The 18,576-nt window shown below is 41.3% G+C and overlaps 1 long non-coding RNA gene across 2 annotated transcripts; it reads left to right on the top strand.

Annotated features, from left to right (window-relative positions):
* The first annotated feature begins 1,064 nt into the window (after positions 1 to 1,064).
* On the top strand, positions 1,065 to 16,677 carry LOC113632303 (uncharacterized). Of its 2 annotated transcripts, none has more exons than XR_003437756.1 (3): positions 1,065 to 1,113; positions 7,112 to 8,052; positions 16,261 to 16,677. It is a non-coding gene; the product is annotated as an uncharacterized LOC113632303 (long non-coding RNA). The 2 variants fall into 2 exon arrangements; XR_003437755.1 differs by lacking the exon at positions 16,261 to 16,677 and adding an exon at positions 12,456 to 12,959.
* The last annotated feature ends 1,899 nt before the right edge of the window (positions 16,678 to 18,576 follow it).

Genomic DNA, 18,576 nt, shown 5'->3' with positions numbered 1-18,576 from the left:
GCCTTCCGATCTAGAAAGCTAAAATGGGGGCATGATGGCCTGTGTTACGTTAAACAGTTTAGGCTTTGTCTGAAGTACTTTGTGCAGAGTCATAGATAGGTTTTAAGCAAGGACAGTACATGCATAGCAAGGATGAGTTTTTGAAAGAACTCTAGCTGTTAAGTAGTAAACAAATTGTAGCGGTCACAGATGGAGAGTTGGAGACTAGGAAGATGTCTTTTGTTAATAGCCTAAACTAAAGTAATAGCAGCAGACTGGATAGACAGATTCAAGAGGTAATGGAAATAGAACCAATAGGATTTAGAGATTGGTTGGAGTGGAGGGAAAAGAGAAGAGTCAAGGCTAATTTCTAGGCTTTGGGTTTGGAGAATTGGGTGACATATGGTGATGCCATTTTAATGAGCTGAGAGGATTACAGGGGTTTTTTGAAAACAAGGGGAGATTAAATTTTGGACATATGAATTTTGCAGTGTCTATGGAAGATGTAGCCTTGGGGCTATAGGTCTGGAAATGATGCCGTTTTGCTTTTAAAGGTGAGATTGAATAGCAGCAATAGTACATGTATTTACTTATGAATTCAGTACTTTGGGGGAAGAATCGTCTGCTGCTCTGGGAGTCATTTGGACCTTGGAAGACCTTGACAGATCAGATAAGGGCAGACTTCATGGTCCTTCCTATCTGTTTGTTGAGTGCTGCCCAGCTTGAATGCTACACAGCTATCCATCTAGTTCTTCCTGCTGATTACCTGATTCTTCAACACCAGAAAAGTGCAGGTCACTGCCCCAGTATTATGAGGTGTTAAACTTTGGGTGCCTGAGTTCTTCTAGATAGTCAAAAGAAAATGTCACAGCTGCTTTTTTATGTTTTTTTCTATTTTTGGCGGTACGCGGGCTTCTCACTGTTGTGGCCTCCCCCGTTGCAGAGCACAGGCTCCGGATGCACAGGCTCAGCGGCCATGGCTCACGGGCCCAGCCGCTCTGCGGCATGTGGGATCTTCCTGGACCGGGGCACGAACCCGTGTCCCCTGCATCGGCAGGCGGACTCCCAACCACTGTGCCACCAGGGAAGCCCCCTGTTTTTTTCTTTTTAAGAAAATGTCAATTATATAAAAAGGTAAGATAACAAAGTCCTAGTTATTTCTAGCCAATTATTTTAAAGGTCAAAGATTTGTAAACCCTCATGATATCACAATTCTTAGAAGTGTTTTTACAATGATTTCCAGCAGATTTTAGGGCCTACAATTTACAAACTAGCCTCTCAGGTACTTAGCATAACTGTGTCAAGAATTTGAGTTTCTTGCCACTGAATAATATAGGTCTCATGTATGTTGTGGTTGCCCTAACGTACTCATCTCATTCCTACCTTATTTTTTGGCAGCAGTGTGGTTTGGGGACTGACTTCATCTTCAGTGGTGGGTCCAGATTAAGGCTAATCAGTGATTACTATAGTAATTGATTCAAAGGTTAACAGGCCTAGATTAATCAAGAAACCACAATATTCCCTCAGCCACCAAGATGGGTTCAAGAATGGGCACGTGGGCATGTGACTCATCCGTGGCCAATAAGAAGCAGGAAAAGTTCTGGAGATTGCTGGGAAAGAAGTTTCCTCATATTTATTTGTATGATGCTTTGTGAAGCAACACTCTGTTCTCTCATCATTGTCATTTTGAATGAAGTTAAACAGGAAAACAAAGTAAGAGAATCACAGGAAGACAGCCGGAGACCTGATTGAATCATGCATGAACACCACCCCTCCTCTTTACTATCAGATGACAAAAATAAAACAAGGAGCTTGATATCCTTTATTCAAGGGGAAACAATTATGGATTGGGGGAATACAGTACTTCACAAACAGTGGAGCACTCTTCCTGAGGGTTGTTTGGGCAACAGTGCATTTTACACAGTGTTTGAAGCAGCAATGAGGAAATGGCATGATTGATTGGCTAGGAGGTCAGGGATTTCCTTATAAGGCTAGCAGGTCAGTCAGGGAATAAGGAAAGAGTATTTGGCTTAAGTTGATTGGCTGGGGTTGCATATCTGAAAACAAGGAAATCATCACAGTTTCTTGGCAGTTGGGGATTGGCTGGCTGGATACTGTGTTTCTGATCAAGCAGAGCATTTATAGGAACATGAAAATTATCTAAGTTTGGGTTTGTTGACATGCCATCCTGGACAGGAGCAGCCTCATCTTGGACCTAGAAATTTATTTCAACACTACTTTCTGTTATATAATTCAGTTAATCCCTTTTGTTGTTGATAAAACTGGTTGACTTGAGTTTTCTGCTTCTTGCTGCCTCAAACAGCCTAACAGTTACATATTCATAGCAGGAGTCACCAGCATATAGACAGAAATTGAAGGTATAGGAATAGATGAGCTCACTCAACAGTTGTATATAGAGTTGTATATAGAGAACAATCAGTCCTTGGAGAGATAGCTGAGGAATAGCAATTGGCTGGCAATTGACACTGAGAAGGAATAGCCAAAGAGGAAGGGAAGAAATAGGTACTACAGAAGATAAACATCACCAAAATTGTCACATGCTACAGAGAGGTCAACTAAGATAACACTTGAAGGTGATTTAGCAGCAAGGAGGTCACTGAGGGTCACTGAGGTGGTGGTGGAGGATGTAGCCTGATTGTAATGAGAGGAATGAATGGGAGGTGAGGGAATGAACGCGTAAGTACAGTAAGTCCCCTACATATGAATGAGTTCCATTCCGAGAGTTTGTTCGTAAGTCCAATTCGTTTGTAAGTCCAACAGTTAGCCTAGGTACCCAACTAACACAATCGGCTATATAGTACTGCACTGTAATAGGTTTATAATACGTTTTGCACAAATAATACATAAAAAACAAACACAAAAAAATAAAACATTTTTAATCTTACCGTACAGTACCTTGAAAAATACAGTAGTACCAGTTATATCACTGCTGCTTTTACTCTTGCTTCCAGACATCGTGGGCTTTAAATAAAGATACTGTACTACTGTACTCTATACAGTACTGTACAGTAAAGTACACAAAACCACTACCAGTTGTAGAGGATGCACGCATGTGACAATGTACGCAAGACATGTGAACTAACTTGCGTGATTGGACGTGTGAACGAATGTTCGCATCTTTGAAAGCTTGCAACTTGAAGTTTTGAGTACTGTATCCCAACTCTCACTCAAATAAATACTTGTTCAAATGAATTGCTGCTTCTATTTAGATTCATGCTGAGAAGAAAAGTAGATTGTATAAGGCTATATAGCTCTACTTCAAAGAAGGTAAAATGGGGCAATTCAGAACTATTATTTATGGACCTATTTACCCAGATGTCAAACATGATAGATACTTTCATGAGTTCACGTAATCATCAGTCTGAAGTATCATGCTATTTTATAAAGTGAGAACTTTCCCAAATAAAAAGGTGTGTCAGACTCCAAAGGCCATGCTCTTTCTACTCTGTTTGGGCGCTCAGGAGAGAGGTTTATGGTACATCCAGGACCAGCAATATAAAAGTGATTAAGAATTTCAAGACGGTGATAGCAGAGCATTAAACCAGGGGTGGGGCCTGTGCAGCTGCACAAGTGCCCTCCCCCCCATGAGGCTGGCTCTTGGTGCATCTGACCTCAGGACTTCCCAAGAGAATCAGTTACTACTACTGTATTCAGGAACTCTGTCAAAATAAAATTCAGAGACAAACAGTGAACACAGGGAAACATTTTTACTAGCAGTGCAAGGGAACTAGGCCTTTAGAAATAGTGGCTCATCAAATAGAATGAGAGGAAATTGTAGTTCAGATGATATGGCAGATATTTATAGTTCAGATACAGCAGCTGACAATTCAGATTGGATAAGAACAAGATGTTCCTGTCTTTTGGGAAGAAAAACAGGATGTTCTTGTTTTTGTGGCTTATCTCAGGAGGCAAAGCTTTTAGGATTTCCTGTTAGTCAAGGCTTTTAGGAGGTTCCTATTATTCATTGTTTATCTTGGAATGCAAGGTTATTAGGAATGGAAGTCTCTTCTGGTGCATGGTCAGTGATTTGTGGACAGGCTGGGCAAAGGGCAAGATGTCATTTTTCCTTTCTTGCCTCTTTGCTTGCTGTGTCCACTTTACTGTAGTTACCTCTAGCTCAGAACCTTCTCCATTTCCTTCCCTAGATACCATATAAAGAAAACTTTATTATAGTTTGTTCCTCTGGGCAGGTTATATAAGAATAATAAACAATATTACTTTCCTTAAATCATGTTATTCATTCCTAGTGTGTGTATACAAATATATAATAAGTATATATATATAAAATGATTAAGTATATCTCTTATGCTATATATAAGTGAATATTGGGTCAATAATAAGAACATGTGTGCACATAAGCAGATGGCAATAAATTGTTCAAATCATCTTTACATGTCATATCTCAAAATATAAGAATAGGCCATGAGTTAGGTTCTTCACTCTTAAGCCATACTGATTATATCTGGATTCAAAACAGCAATTGCGGACTTCCCTGGTGGCGCAGTGGTTAAGAATCCGCCTGCCAAGGCAGGGGACACGGGTTCGAGCCAGGAAGATCCCACATGCCGTGGAGCAACTAAGCCCATGCACCACAGCTACTGAGCCTGCGCTCTAGAGCCCGCGAGCCACAACTACTGAGCCCATGTGCCACAACTACTGAAGCCTGCATGCCTAGAGCCCATGCTCTGCAACAAGAGAAGCCACTGTAATGAGAAGCTCACGCACCACAATGAAGAGTAGCTCCCGCTCACCGCAACTAGAGAAAGCCCACACGCAGCAACGAAGACCCACCACAGCCATAAATAAATAAATTAATTAAAAAACCCCAGCAATTGCTCCTCTAATATTAATTTTCAATTCAGTATAACATGCACATCATCATCTATTACTAACCCAAAGTCATTTCAGTTGGCTATTGTTAAAGTGACCAGGTTAGGCCCAAGATGGAATCATTTATGTAAAGCCCCCACATTTGCAAACCAGAGGTTAACTTAGTTTCTATCCTCTGCTCTCCCAACGGAAGACCTAGGCCAACCAGTCAACGCTTGCCTGCTCAGTAGAAGTTAACCTGACGTGGCTCCAAGATTTCCCTTTGCTCCATATAATGGAAGTAACACTGCCATTGGTTAAAACCAATCAGCAAATGCCCAGTGTCACTTCCTTATACCTCCTTGCTTTGGTCTGTAAACATTTCTTGCCTTGTATGGCTCTTTTGAGCTCCTTTCTATCTGCTAGATTAGATGCTGTCCCATTTATGAATTGCTGAATAAAAGCCTACTTGATCAGTAAATTATCTCTGGAAAATTTTCTTTTAACAGTATCGATGAAGACTATGAATATTTATTGAGAGGTTAGAATGATGACTTGCACACAGTAAGCATTTTACAAGTTCTAACTCATATAATCCTCAAAGTAACCCTGATTGGTGGGTATCGTTATCATTATCACCCATTTTCCAAATGAGGAAACAGAGGTCCAAAGAGAGTAAGAAACATGTCCAAGTTCACATGGCTTATCAGTGGTAAAGCTGGTATTTGAAACCAAGCAATCAGGCTGTACAGCTGGATTCTTAAGCATGTAGTCATGAGCTATGTGCAAAAGAATTAAACTGGACTGCTTTCTCACACCATATATTTGAATAACTCAAAATGGATTAAAGGCTTAAATGTAGTCCTAAACCATAAAAATCCTGGAAGAAAACATAGGCAGTATGCTCTTTGACATTGGTTTTAGCAATATTTGGGGGGGTACGTCTCCTCAGGCAAGGGAAACAAAAGCAAAATAAACAAGTGGGACTATATACATCAAGCTAAAAAGCTTTTCACAGCAAAGGAAACTATCAACAAAACAAAAAGGCCATCTACTGAATATAAAGATACTTGCAAACAGTATATCTGATAAGGGGTTAATATCCAAAATATACAAAGAGCTCATACAACTCAACAACAACAACAACAAAAATCAGATTAAAAAATGAGCAGAGGACCTGAATAGATATTTATCCAAAGAAGACACACAGATAGCCAACAGATGCATGAAAAGATGCTCAACATCACTAATCATCAGGGAAATACAAATCAAAATCACAGTGAGCTATCACCTGACACATGTCAGAATGGCTATTATCAAAAAGACAAGTAACAAGTGTTGGTGAGGATGTGGAGAAAAGGCAACCCTCATGCAGTGCTGTTGGGAATGTAGATTGGTGCAGCCACTATGGAAAACAGTATGGAGATTCCTCAAAAAATTAAAAATGGAATTAGTATATGATCCAACAGTTCCACTCCTGGATATTTATCCATAGAAAACAAAAACACTAATTCAAAAAAATACACACCACTATGTTCACTGCAGTGTTATTTACAATAGCCAGGATATGGAAGCAACCTAAGTGCTTATAATAGATGAATGGATAAAGAATATGTGGTATAAAAAATAATGAAATCTTGTCATTTGGAACAACATAGATGGATTTAGAGGATATTGTGCTAAGTGAAATTAATTAAATCAGAGAAAGACAAATACTATATAATTTCACTTATATGTGGAATCTGAAAACCAAAACAAGTGAGCAAACATAACAAAACAGAGATAGAGTCATAGATACAGAGTACAAACAGGTGGTTGCCAGAGGGGAGGACTTGTGGGGAGGAGAAGAGAAATAGGTGAGGGAGATTAAGAGGTGCAAGTTTCTAGTTATAAAATAAATGAGTCATGGGTATGAGTTGTACACTGTGGGGAATATAGTCAATAATTGTGTAATATCTTTGTATGGTGACAGATGGTAACTATATTTATCATAGCGATCATTTTGAAATGTATAGAAATATCTAATCACTATGTTGTGTAATAGAAACTAACATATCATTGTAGGTCAATTATATTTCATACGCAAACAAACTCATAGAAAAAGAGATCAGATTTGTGGTTACCAGAGGCAGTGAGTGTGGAGGGGAAAGTGGATGAAGGCAGTCTTCCAGTTATAAGATAAATAAGTACTAGGGGTGTAATGTACAACTTGATAAATATAATTATCACTGCTGAATATTATATATGAAAGTTAAGTCGCAGTGCGCTTGGGGTCCCACGGATCTGTCTCTTGCTTCAACAGTGTCTGGACTGAACAGACCCAGGGATGCCTCCATGCTCCAGCCTCTGCAACCATCCTCCAACCTTTTTTCCAGTTGCAACCTTCAGAATCAGCCACTGGCACCAGCCAACACCATTTTTTGGCCTCAACTCCTTACAAACATGACCTCCCAGATTCGTCAGAATTAATATGCACGTGTGGGCCTCCCACACCTACCTCTCTCTGGGCTTCTATTTCCACCATGACTATGTGGCCCTGGAGGGCGTGGGGCACTATATCCACGAACTGGCCAAGGAGAATCGCAAGGGCACCGCAGGACCGTCTCTTGAAAATGCAAAACCATCGTGGCAGCCACACCCTCTTCCAGGATGTGCAGAAGCCACCTCAAGATGAGAGGGGTAAACCCAGGATGTTATGGAAGTTGCTGTACTCATGGCAAACAACCTGAACCAGGCCCTTTTGGATCTGCATGCCCTGGGTTCTGCCCGTGCAGACCCCCACCTCTGTGACTTCCTGGAGAGCCACTTCCTAGATGAGGAGGTGAAACTCATCTAGAAACTGGGCGACCACCTGACCAACATCTGCAGGCTGGCTGGTCCCCAGGCTGGGCTGGGTGAGTATCTCTTCGAAAGGCTTAAAAGGCTTAACCGCAAGCATGACTAGGAGCCTCTGAAGCCCAGAAACATTTGAGGAGCCCCTCTGGTGTCCGGGCTTCTACCTGAAGTCCCACTCTGCAGCCTCTAGGCAGCTTTTTAACCGCCCTGGAACCCTCTCCCAAGCCTTGGACCAAATGAAAACAGTAAAGCGTTTTGCAGAAAAAGAAAAAAGAAAAAAGAGAAAAAGCTAAGTGAGTAAATGCTAAGATTTTCTTCATCACAAGGAAAAACATTTTTTCTGTTTAATTTCATATCTCAAGAGATGATGGATGTTCACTAAACTTTTTGTGCTAATCATTTCATGAGGTAAGTCAAATTATTTTGCTGTATACCTTAAACTTATATGTGCTGTATGTCAATTATATCTCAATAAAATTGGAAGAAAAGTAATAAAGTCCTTTACTATTGTGTTATTGTCAAGTTATCCCTTTATGTTTGTTAATATTTGCTTTATGTATTTAGGTGCTCCTATGTTGGGTGCAAAAATATTTACAATTATTATAAATATAATAAGTTATATTTATTGTTGGATTGATTGCTTTATTCTGTAATATCCTTCTTTGTCTCTTGTTAGTCTTTTTTTAAAAAATAAATTTATTTATTTATTTATTATTTATTATAAACATTATTTTTGCTTGCATTGGATCTTTGTTGCTGTGTGTGGGCTTTCTCTAGTTGCCGCAAGTGGGGGCTACTCTTTGTTGCGGTGCGCGGGCTTCTCTTTGCAGCGGCTTCTCTTGTTGTGGAACACGGGCTCTAGGCGCACGGGCTTCAGTAGTTGTGGTGCGCAGGCTCAGTAGTTGTGGCTCGTGGGCTCTACAGCGCAGGTTCAGTAGTTGTGGCGCGTGGGCATAGTTACTCCGTGGCATCCTAAACCGGGATTGAACCCTTGTCCCCTGCATTGGTAGGTGGATTCTTAACCACTGCGCCACCAGGGAAGTCCTACAGTCTTTTTTTAAAGTCTATTTTGTCTGATATAAGTATTTTTAACCCAGGTCTTCTTTTCATTTCCATTTGCATGTAATATCTTTTCCATTCCCTCAGTTTCAGTCTGTGTGTATATTTAGATCTGAAGTGAGTCTCTTGATGGCAGCATATATATAGGTCTTGGTTTTGTATCCATTCAGCCACTCTATGTCTTTTGGTTGGAGCATTTAGTCCATTAACATTTAAAGTAATTATTGATAGGTATGTACTTATTGCCATTTTGCTTCTTGTTTTCTGGTTGTTTTTATAGTTCTTTTTTTCCCTTTCTTCTTTTGCACTCTTCCTTTGTGATTTGATGATTATCCTTAGTGTTATGTTTGGATTCCTTTCTCTTTTTATGAGTGTGTATTTATTGTAGGTTTTTGGTTTGTGGTTACCATGAGGTTTATATATAATTACCTATATACATATACTTGATTATTTTAAGCTGATGATCTCAAGTTTGAATGCATTCTAACAGCCTTGCCGTTTTACTCTGCTCCCACTGTTTAACTTTTTTCTTCTTTTTTTCTTTTTCTTTTTCCCTCCCTTTTTTCTTTTTCTTTTATCTTTTCAACCAACGTTTAATACTTTTGACATCATATTTTACATCTTGTTGTTTTGTATATCCCTTAAATACTTAGTGTGAATATAGATGCTTTTACTACTTTTGTTTTTAAACCTTCCTACCAGCTTGACAAGTGGTTGATCTGTTAACTTTACTGTATGTTTGCCTTTACCAATGAGATTTTTCTTTTCGTAGTTTTCACATGTCTTGCTGTGGTCTTTTATGTTCTGCTTAGAGAAGTTCCTTTAACATTTCTTATAAAGCCAATTTATTGATGCTGAACTTTTAGCTTTTGCTTGTCTGTAAACTCTTTATCTCTCCTTCAAATCTGAATGATAGCCTTGCCAGGTACAGTATTCTTGGTTATAGGTTTTTTTCCTTTAATACACTTCGAATATCATGCTACTCCCTTCTGGCCGGCAAAGTTTCTGCTTGAAAAGTCAGCTGACAGTCTTATGGGGGTGCCCTTGGCCCACTGATGAGAGAGGCTGGGTCTTGGGGGTGAGGGGGTCCAGGACTGACTGATGCCTTCCCACTAGTGGGCAGGTAACCCCTGGTGCTAATAGGCTAGAGGGAAGATTCTAAATTGGCGCTTGTCAACACCATTGTCTTCATGGCAGAATGAACTTAGAAGAATGGCTGCCACCAGTTTCTTTCTCCAGGGGTGATTCCCAGTTGCCTCCTGCCTCTCCCAGAGGCTCTCCAAGATCAGCAAGTGGGTCTGACCCAGGCTTCTTTCAAACTACTGCCTCCGTGCTAGACCTTAGAGCATGTGATATTTTGCATGCTCCCTTTAAGAGTGTAGTCTCTGTTTCCTACAGCCCTCTGCCTCTTCCATAAGCAAGCCTCACTGGACTTCAAAGCCACATGTTCTGGGGGCTCATCTTCCTGGTATAAGACCCCTGGGCTGGGAAGCCTGATGTGGAACTCAGACCCCTCAGTCCTTGGGGAGAATCTCTGAAATTGTGATTATCCTCCTGTTTGTGAGTGGCCTACCTAGGGGTATGAGTCTGGACTATATTGTGTCTCCACTCCTCCTACCCATCTCACTGTGGTTGCTTGTTTATATTTTAGTTGTGGAAAATCATTTCTGCTAGTCTTCAGGTCATTCTCATAGATAGTTGCTCTATAAATAGTTTTAATTTTTGTATGCCCATGAGAGGAGGTGAGCTCAGGGTCTCCCTACTCTGCCGTCTTCACCACATCTATGATTTCCGAGCAGGAAAATGGCAAAGATGGGCGTAGAAAGTAGCCAATCCCTTGTCTGGTACCTTTTTAAAACCTGATCTTTAGGTTATAACTTTGAAGGGGGCTAAGGGCAAATAGAATAAAGATAAGCCAAATGAGCCACTTCTTTATTATCCTACCATATGCAGGTTATTTCCCAGTAGGAGTGTCCTTAATTCAAGGTAATGTGAAAATAACATGCGTTCTTTTTATTTAGTTTCTTTTTATATCTCAACTTATGTCTTACTCCAAATTGGAAACAATAGTGCCCATGATCATGAGTTCTTGTGCATTGTTAAAATTTTCCATTAGCTCGATCCTTGATTTAATTTGTTTCTAGGCTATAGATCCATGTCTTTCAAATTCTCATGAGTTTGAGGCATACAGTGTATGACTCCAGATCCAAGGCAGGAAACAGCTGGGCAAATTCAAACAGGATAAGCAAGGAGGTGTTAATAAAGGGGCTGCTTACAAAGGTTTGGGCACAGTTAAGGGCAGGGGTGATAATGTTTCAATACCTTAGGACTAGCAATAGCAGGAAGCCCTTACCTCTCCTAGTCCTGAAAGGGCAGGGAGGGAAAGTTACCAAAACCTGGAGAGAATGGCCATACCCACCTAAAAGGAGCTATGGCCTTTGGGTCAGTTAGGGTAAACAGCCTGTGGCAACCCAGCCAGGAGGGAGCTGGAAGAATAAATACTCTAACCCATTCTCTACCTCTCCTTTTGATCTGCTGATGCGGTCATGTCCTCAACCCAACCAGAAATCAGAGGTCAAGGGATCCTAGTTTATGCAATCTATAAAGGTCGGCTTGTTAGAGCCCAGAGTAGAGAAGGATAGAGTGGAAAATATCCAATTCACAAACAGACCACTGAATTTTTTTTTTTTTTTGCGGTACGCAGGCCTCTCACTGTTGTGGCCTCTCCCGTTGCGGAGCATAGGCTCCGGACGCGCAGGTTCAGCGGCCATGGCTCACGGGCCCAGCCGCTCCACGGCACGTGGGATTTTCCCGGACCGGGGCACGAACCCACGTCCCCTGCATCAGCAGGCGGACTCTCAACCACTGCGCCACCAGGGAAGCCCTGATTTTTAGATAATGTAATTAAATATCATTAACATTTTGAAAATTAAGAATAATCACTTAGTAATGCCAACATAATAATGATCAGTTTTGTAACAGTGACAGGGATGGCAATTGTCCTTCATCAGGATGCTGACCCACTGCAAAGACAACCTTGTCTTTTTCTAGTTAGCATCACCAGTTATTTTTATTTTTACAAAATTATATGATTCCGAACTCACATTTATTGGTCATTTAAATGGGACTTTTAAAATCCATTAATTACATTCATTCAAACAGATATTTAATACCTACTATGTGCCAGGGAGCATGTATCAGTAAACAAACATGTCCTCTTGGAGTATAGATTTTAGTGTGAGAGATAGAAAACAAGCACACAAACAAACAACATGTGGAGATAAGATAAGGACTATAAAGAACAAGATAGGATCAGGGAGAGACAGGGTGTCGGGAGAGGCCAAGAGATGAGAGAAGGATTACTTTTGCTCGGATGGTCAAGGGAGGCATCTCTGAGGCTGTGACATTTTTGCTGAAACCTATTAAAAGATAACTTGAAGCTTATTAAAAATTTTGAGAGTTTATTTGAGCAAAAACTGCTTAGAATTGGGCAGTGCCAAACTAGAAGTGGTTAAGAGTGCTCTGCTAATAGGATTTGGGAGGAAAGACTTACACAGAGAAAGCAAAGAAGGAAATTATTTGGTTGGCTATGGCTTAAAGCTTAGTTGGCTCTTTGTTATTGGTTAAGTGTTTTGATATCATAACTTTGAGGCGTTTACAGGCTTAGATTTTGGTTTGCTTACATAGGATGCCATGGCATTAGAGCCAACCCCAATCTAATTGTTTCCCTATTTAATTGTTTTATACTTCAGACCTGAACTATAAAAAGGAGATAACCATGCAGAGATCTGGGGACAGAGGGAAGAGAAAGACTCTCGTGAAAGGAAAGTAAAAATGGAGTCAGCATTGCTAAGAGAGCTCTCTAAAATGGAGCCAGGAGGCCATTAAGGAAGTATGGCTTATGCACATCTCAGTCTGGATGGAATCTGACCTTTTGACCTGATGAAGTAATCCAGAACACCTGCCAGAAACCCAAGATACTTATTGGATCCTTACCCTAAAATAACTCGTGATAGTCTATCTAATTATTGGACTCCTATCGTAAAACAACTTGTAATTCCTAAGGACAAATATTTTCTGACTCATATCAGAGTGAATCACAATTCTTGCCAGGCAACTTTTAACAGCCTTGTCCTTTTGTCTTTATAAGCTCCTGACCCTTTCTCTTCCTCAGAACTCTCCTTTGGGTTCACCTGAATCTGTGTCTCTCGAATTGCAGTTCTTAAGACCCCAAATAAACTCCTTTCTTATTTGGAGCCTCCTGCATTATTTTTTTGGTTGACATTCTGACGCAAAAAATGCACTTAGTAAAGTTTGAAGGACTGAAAGAGGTCAGTGTGGAGCGGGGAATAGTAGGAGATAAGATTGGAAAAGTCAGAAGCCAGACCAGGTAAACCCTTGATGACCAAAGAACTGAATTTGAATGTTATTCAAAATGAAATGGAAAATAAACAAGCAGTTACATCAGTTTCATTCTTCACGGCAAAGGTAGGAAACTGCAGAATACTGAAAGTAAAGCATTAAAATTCAGATGCATGTCCTCTACCTTTCAGCTTAAAGCTGTAGATGATCCATATTTTATGTTGTATGTGACTGAAATATGTTATTAAAAAGTATTTTAAAGAGTATTTTAGGGACTTCCCTGACAGCGCAGTGGTTAAGAATCTGCCTGCCAAATCAGGGGACACGGGTTTGAGCCCTGGTCTGGGAAGATCCCACATGCTGCAGAGCAACTAAGCCCATGTGCCACAATTCTGAGCCCATGTGCCACAACTACTGAAACCCCTGCGCCTAGAGCCCATGCTACACAATAAGAGAAGCCAGCACAATGAGAAGCATGTGCACCGCAACAAAAGAGTAGCCCCTGCTTGCTGCAACTACAGAAAGCCTGTGCACAGCAGTGAAGACACAATGCAGTGAAAAATAAATAAATAAATTCAAAAAAATTTAAAAAGAGTATTTCAGTTATCACTGTTAGGAAAAGCAACCGTCAAAATTCCTCCACTCTATGTGCCTGTTAATTTTGAAAACAGCAAAAGGAAACATGTTCTTTACAGATATTAATGTCAAAAGTTAAACATTTTCAAAGTCTAACTAGAATGGATAACCAGTGTTTCCTACTACCTGCATGGGGTTCACTATGTACTATTTTTGTGAGACTTATCACAGAAGGATCACAGACCACTTTAGACTATACATGTAGCAGGTCACCACCTACCTTTGTGTAGTTAGATGTGTGTGGAATACCTGTATCTATTAGTGGCAGTTTTTTACTGTAATGGAGGAAGAAAAAGCAGTATCACTGTATATGGGCCGTCAACCCCAATCAACTACTCTTCCCACTGCATTCATCTGTCCTCATGGCTAAGTTTTTTTAATATATGCATATATATTTATTTATTTGGTTGTGCTGGGTCTTAGTTGTGGCACACGAGCTCCTTAGTTGTGGCATGCAAACCCTTAGTTACGGCATGCATGTGGGATCTAGTTCCGTGACCAGGAATCAAATCCCGGGCCCCCTGCATTGGGAGTACAGAGTCTTATCCACTGCACCACAAGGGAAGTCCCCATGGCTAACTTTTAATAAGTATATTTTTGCATTATGTACATTTTTAATCAGCCTGTCCTGTTTAGATTGTATACATCATTATATCCGACATTCTTGTAACCACTGTGCGATCAATAAGATTCCTATAAGAATTCTGCTTTCTAAAGACAAAAATACCATGCTGAGAGGGGTGACTTATATCCCACATTAGCGGGTAGACACTATTTATAGGATCTTTATTATTTATTCATTTATTTATTTTTGGCTGTGTTGGGTCTTCATTGCTGCGTGCAGGCTTTCACTAGTTGTGGCGAGCAGGGGCTACTCTTCGTTGCGGTGCGTGGGCTTCTCATTGTGGTGGCTTCTCTTGTTGCAGAGCACAGGCTCTAGGCATGGGGGTTTCAGTAGTTGTGGCATGTAGGCTCAGTAGTTGTGGCTCATGGGCTCTAGAGCCCAGGCTCAGTAGTTGTGGCGCACGGGCTTAGTTGCTCCGCGGCATATGGGATATTCCAGGACCAGGGCTTGAACCCGTGTCCCCTGCATTGGCAGATGGATTCTTAACCACTGTACCACCAGGGAAGTCCCTATAGGATCTTTAAAACAAGTACATTTGTAATGAACTAAGATGAATAAAGGTACAGCTAAAAACTGTCCAAAAAAAAAGATGCAATGAAAACCACTAAAAGTTTAAAGAAGGGGATTGTTACCATTTGGGCTGCAGTGTGAAGAATGGAGGAAGCTGTGGGGAGTGAATCACAGCATGTCTTGAACAGAGCTGAGCCTGGTAGTGGTTTCCCCAAAGGCTACACCTCTCCAGAGCCCCCACCTAGAATCCTCAACCGCCTTACAAACAGGTGGAAGGTGCCCTCCAGGGAAAAAGAACAGTGGTGGTGGTGGTGGCAGTGGTGCTGCTGGAGATGGTGGTAGCGGTGATGGTGTTACCAAACACAAGTCCATGTGCCTGACACACAGTGAGGCCAAATAATACTGAAATGACAGAGTTTAGAGCAGAGAAAAGTTTACTGCAGGGCAACACATGAAGCTCATGCATTAGAAAAACCTTGAACCCCCCAAAGGCTTTCAGCAAAGCCTATTTAAAGGTCAGGTGAGGGAGGGGCATGGTTAGTTGTTGCAGACTTCTTGGTGTTGGAGCCTTTGTTCTGGCAGCTGTCCACTTAGGGCAAGTCATGATGTTCCTGTAAACCTCCAACAAGATAAATGTTAATCTCTGTTCTGCAACTTTTTATCTCTATATGAATGAACTCTTAAAGGTCAAGAGCCTTGCGAATAAGCTATCCTATGTATTTCAGGCTATAGGCAACATTCTTTTACAAAAGGTGCAGAGCCAGCATGACTAAGCACAGGCAACAAAGCACAAAGTTTAAAGTAAAATGGAACAGATCTAATATGGAGTCAGATTTGTTCTTCCTTATTACAATGGCATCAGGAAGCATGTGTATCTACAGGACCTCAGTGCCTGGGGCTCTGAAGCCTTTGACCCTGGGTTGCTGTCATGGCAGTGATAACACTTGGAATCTCTTCATCATAGACCCCTAAATCTCAGAACCATGGAGCCTGCATGGTTGGGCTCTGACCTCAGAGTCTGAACCCTTATTTTGGCCCAAGATTAGTGTGATATTGTGATTTATAACAAGAAATATATATTTATTTGTTCTTTGTCCTGTTTCTGGCAAAGAGCTCCTAAAACGCTTGTACTTTCCTAAGCAATAAGAGCAAGGGAAGCATCTTTTGTTACAGTATTTGGTCTTTGTTCCTGAAACAGCTTCAGAAGAACATCTTGTTCTAACAGGGAAGAACAAATCTGACACCATATTAGATCTGTTCCTTTTGCTTTAACCTTACTTTAACCTTTGTGCTCTGTTGCCTGTGCTTAGTCATGCTGGCTCTGCACCTTTTGTAAAAGAATGTTGCCTATAGCTTGAAATATACAGGATAACCTGACCGTGACCTGAACAGAGAATAACATCTGTCTTGCTGGATGTTTACAGGAACATGGTGACCTGACCAACATGGACAGTTGCAAGAACAAAGGATCCAATACCAAGAAGTTTGCAACAACTAACCATGGCCCTCTCTCAACTTGGCTTTAGAAGGGCTTTGCTGAAAGCCTTCGGGAATTTTGGGCTTTTAAGGCCTGAGCCACCCATCTCCCTGCATGGCCCTGCAATAAACCTTTCTCTGCTCCAAACTCTGAACTTCAGTATTGTTTGGCCTCACTGTGAGTTAGGCACAGGGACTTGAGTTCAGTAACATTGTTATTCATAAAAAGCCCCTTTCAACTACACCTGAGTTTATGTTAATGAGTTGACTTTTGGAAAGCTCCTAAGGATGGGAGCTGGTGCCAAGGGAACCAGCTAGTGATTAGATGGTTGGAACTTTCAGCCCCTGCCCCCCAACCTCTGGGGAGGGGAGAGGGGCCTGGGACTGAATCAATCACCAATAAAACTTGCTCTATATATCTCTTCCATTGGCTGTTCCTGAGTTATATCCTTTCATAATAAACAGGTAGTACATAAAGTATTTCCCAGAGTTCTATGAGCTACTTTAGCAAGTATAATTGAACCCAGGGAGGGGAACCTCCAATTTATAGCTAGAAGGTCAGAAGCCCAGGTGACAACCTGGACTTGCAATTGGCATCTGGTGGGAAGGCAGCCTTGTGGGACTGAATCCTTAACCTATCGGATCTGATGCTATCTCCAGGTAAATAGTGTCAGAATTGAGTTTAATTGTAGGACAGCCAGCTGGAATTGCAGAACTGCTTGATGTGTGGAAAACCTACACAGCTGGGGTCAGAAGTGAAGAAGTGTAGTAGTGTAGTATTTGTCGTGGTCCAAGTGTGGGTTGGAAAAGAATTTCCAGACACAAGGCAGAAAATAAAGAAGACAGAATTTATTAAAGGGAAGGGTCACTGCCCGAACAGCGGGCTGACTTCCTGATAATCCAGGAGAGCTGACCCTAAGCAACGGTTACTGGTCTGTTTTTATAGCCAGGGAACAAAGGAACATGTGAGTCACCTGCTGATTGGGCAGGGTATGCATACTTCCAGTGTGCAGAGCAGGAGAAGAATAGGACAAATACCTTTCCTTATATGGGATGGGAAGGGAGCAGGGCATGCTGCTTGGGAGGGTTCGGGGATATTGTAATGGTCACTATGTGACAGAGTGTTAAGAGTCTGGTAACTGTCTGTCCCTGCGATGTTGGCCTTTGAGTTTATCTTGTTTTTGTCCTTGGAGTACCACAGTATTGAGAGTAGAGGAGAAAAACACAGAAGTGAGTGTGTTAGACTGAGTCACTTGACTCCTAAGGTAATTCAATTTCTTCACTTGTAAAATGGCAATAGTAATATAGTACCATACCTAAAACCCATGAGGACAGTATGTCTCAGAATTCAAAACTTTCAGGATTTTAGAAAGATGTCATGGTACATATACCAGATATTATGAGACACCCCCGTGGGGGTCTAGGGCATAATCAAAACATTAACATTTCTGCATTGAAAGGTATCAAAATTATGGTGGACAGACTCTTAAGATGGCCCCACAATCCCCATCTCCTGGTGGTATGTGATCTTGTCCCTTCAAGTGTTACGCAGGACCTGTAACTTGCTTCTGACTGAAAGAATAAGGCAAAGGTAATAGGATGTATATGATTAGACATATGTGATTATGTTATATAGGATTGCAGCACTCATCTTGCTGGAGTCTTGTCTCAGCCTCCCCTCGCCCCACTTCTTACCGGCTTTGAGGAAGCATGTGGCCACATTAGGGGACCCCATACAACCAGGATGTAGGCAATCTCTGGCTGACAGGCAGAAAAAGAAAAACAAAAAAACACCCGAACTGAAGCCCTCAGTTCTACTAACTCAAGGTATGCATTCTGCCAATAACACAAGTAAGCTTGGAAGCTCAGCATCTCTGTGATTCCCTTGAGTTTTCCTCTCATGCTTGTAAGATGGTTCTGTGGGTCTAAGCAATATATTCTCATGCTAAGGTGTCTGGAGGCGGGGAAAATGGAACTGTGTTTTCTCACGTCCCATTGTAAGAGCACAAAATATTTGCCTAGCAGAACCCCCAGCAGTACCCTTGTATTATAGCACATACCATGACTAAACTAATCATTGCCAAGGGAAATGAGACATCACCTTTGGCTTAGATCAGTCGTGCTTTATCTCTTGGGTTGGGGATGGGCCTGACTGCCCCTGTAGCATATGGCCACCTGATACTTGAACAAAATCAGGGTTCTGTTAAAAGAGAAGAGGAGGGCACAGGGAATTAGTGTAAGCAACAAACACTGTCATCCACAGA

This window comes from Aethalodelphis obliquidens, unplaced genomic scaffold, assembly GCF_003676395.1.
Source record: "Aethalodelphis obliquidens isolate GAN/ISIS:26980383/991018 unplaced genomic scaffold, ASM367639v1 scaffold36, whole genome shotgun sequence".
Lineage (NCBI taxonomy): Eukaryota > Metazoa > Chordata > Mammalia > Artiodactyla > Delphinidae > Aethalodelphis > Aethalodelphis obliquidens.
This window is presented reverse-complemented; position numbering and strand designations above follow the sequence as displayed.